The sequence below is a fragment of the Cicer arietinum genome, chromosome 7, assembly GCF_000331145.2.
Source record: "Cicer arietinum cultivar CDC Frontier isolate Library 1 chromosome 7, Cicar.CDCFrontier_v2.0, whole genome shotgun sequence".
NCBI lineage: Eukaryota > Viridiplantae > Streptophyta > Magnoliopsida > Fabales > Fabaceae > Cicer > Cicer arietinum.
The window spans coordinates 52,075,997-52,078,704 of NC_021166.2; positions in this window are offsets into that span (position 1 = coordinate 52,075,997).

A 2,708-nucleotide genomic window follows, 5' to 3' on the forward strand; every position below is an offset into this window, starting at 1 on the left:
ACCTTCATTCAGTACATCTACAGCCTATAAATAGAAGGCCAATATCCCGATTCAAGGCAAGAAATTCAAGTGCTTCGAAATCCATAATCAATCATATACATATTTGAAATTATGCAAAAACAGAGGCAATCTTACTCACTGATTTATGCGAAACAGTTGCTGGTTTTTACTTATCAAATAGTTTGTGCAATTGTCATTAGATCATTTGTAAAGAATCAATTCTCAAACAAGAGTTGAGAAATTTCAGATTCTGTCAAAACAATCAAATTGTAAAAACTCAGACTATAAGAGTTTCTTTATAGTTTGTTTTAAGATTACTTCCTATCAAGGTTAGATAGGTGCTGGTATTGCTTTCTGGGTAGAAAGCATTAGAGGTTGAAATAGATCAAGGTTGATCTAAGACTAGGTGTTGTAAGTTCAAGAAAGCTCTTTTACACTTAGTGGAAAATCTCACAGTGTGAGGACTGGACGTAACCCACGTTGGGTGAACCAGGATAAAATCCTTGTGTGGCATTCTCTATCCTATCTCTCTATTTATCATACTGAATTAATTAAAACATAAATTGATTTTCTGTTTTCAACTAATCAAGGAACGTTCTCCGTTTTACTACTAAAACCAAGAACGTTCTCCGTTTTCTGTTTTCATAACCAAGATCAATCTTGAGTTATTTTCTTAAGTTTTAACAGGAATTTTTAAAAGGTACATTTACAATTCAAACCCCCCTTTCTTGTAAATCGACATTGTTACTTCAATTGGCATCATAACTCGGTTTCTAAAAAGTTCAAAAACACCTAACAAGTGTTAGAGAAAAGATCTAAAAGAATGTCGAAAGCAAAATACATTGTTGAAGGAGGATCCTCAAACCGACCTCCATTCTTTGATGGATCAGACTATTACTTTTGGAGAAACAAAATGCAGCTGTTCTTAAAATCTCAAGACACATGAATTTGGCGCATCATTACAGATGGAGATTTCACACCAAGGGTTGATCAAGATGATTCAAACCCTGCCTTAAAAAAGGAAGCAGATTGGACAACAGATGATAAAGCTAAGGTACTTTTAAACTCTAAAGCTCAATTATTCTTATCATGTGCTTTAAGCAGGGAAGAAAGTGAAAGGGTAGATGAATGTGCAACTGCAAAAGAAGTTTGGGATACATTACAAACTCATCATGAAGGAACAAGCCATGTCAAAGAAACAAGAATAGACATTGGTATAAGGAAATTCGAATTGTTCGAAATGCAAGAAGGAGAAACTATTGATGAAATGTACTCAAGATTCACAACAATAGTAAATGAAATGCGCTCTCTTGGCAAAGCCTATACTGTGCAAGAAAGAGTAAGAAAAATCATGAGGTGCCTTCCAATCATTTGGAGACCAATGGTGACAGCTATAAGTCAAGCCAAGAACCTTGAATCACTGCCTCTGGAAGAACTAATTGGAACACTAAGAGCTCATGAAGTATTGTTGCAAGAAGACAAACCAGTCAAGAAAGGAAAGACAATAGCACTGAAAACTTCTCAAGATAAAATCACAGTACTAGTAGAAAAAGAATCAGAAGAAAATGAACACGAAGATGCTGATGAAATTGCACTTCTCACTAGAAGAATACAAAGAATGATGAGAAGAAGAGATCAAATCGAAAAGGGATTTCAAAACAAAAATCCTAAAACAGAGATTGACAAGAGTCAAGTCACATGCTTTGGATGCAACAAATTGGGACATTACAAAGCAGAATGTCCATCAAACAAAAATCCACCAAAACGATTTCCCTTCAAAAAGAAATCAATGATGGCAACATGGGATGATTCAGAGGAATCAGAAACAGAAGAAGAGGAAGAAGAAGCCAACATATGCTTGTGGTTTTCAAAATACAAAGAGAAAGCCTTGGTCCTTGGACAGTGGCTGTTCAAGGCACATGACAGGAGATAGAAACTGTTTCATAACCTTTATCAAGAAGGATGGTGGTTCGGTCACATTTGGAAATGATGATCAAGCTCAAATTAAAGGTAATGGAACCATTGGTAAGACAAACTCTGCTCAAATAAATGATGTTCAATATGTGGAAGGTTTAAAACACAATTTATGATGTTCAATATGACTATGTGACAATGGATGCGAAGTCGTTTTCAAGCCAAAGGTATGTGAAATCAAGAAAGCTAAAACTGGAGAAATTCTGTTTTTTGGAAAACGAAAGAAAAATTTATATGTTTTATATCTTGAAGAATTACCTGATGAATCATGCTTTATATCAATTAATAAAGATAAATGGATTTGGCATAAAAGGGCTGGACATATCAGCATGAAAACTATTTCAAAAATCTCCAAACTTGATCTTGTTAGAGGCTTACCAAAACTTAATTTTGAGAAAGACAAAATCTGTGAAACTTGTGCAAAAGGTAAGCAAGTCAAGAGCAGCTTTCATACAAAAGATTTTGTAACAACAAAAAGAACTCTTGAACTACTTCACATAGATTTATTCGGGCCTGTCAAAACAACAAGTCTAAGAGGAATGAAATATGGGTTTGTTATTGTTGATGATTTCTCAAGATTTACATGGGTTCTATTTTTAAAACAAAAAGATGATGCATTTGAATCATTCAAAACATTTTGTAAAAAAGTGCAAAATGAAAAAGACTCCAGCATCATCTCTGTAAGGAGTGATCATGGAGGAGAATTCATAAATGCCTCATTCAAAAGCTTTTTT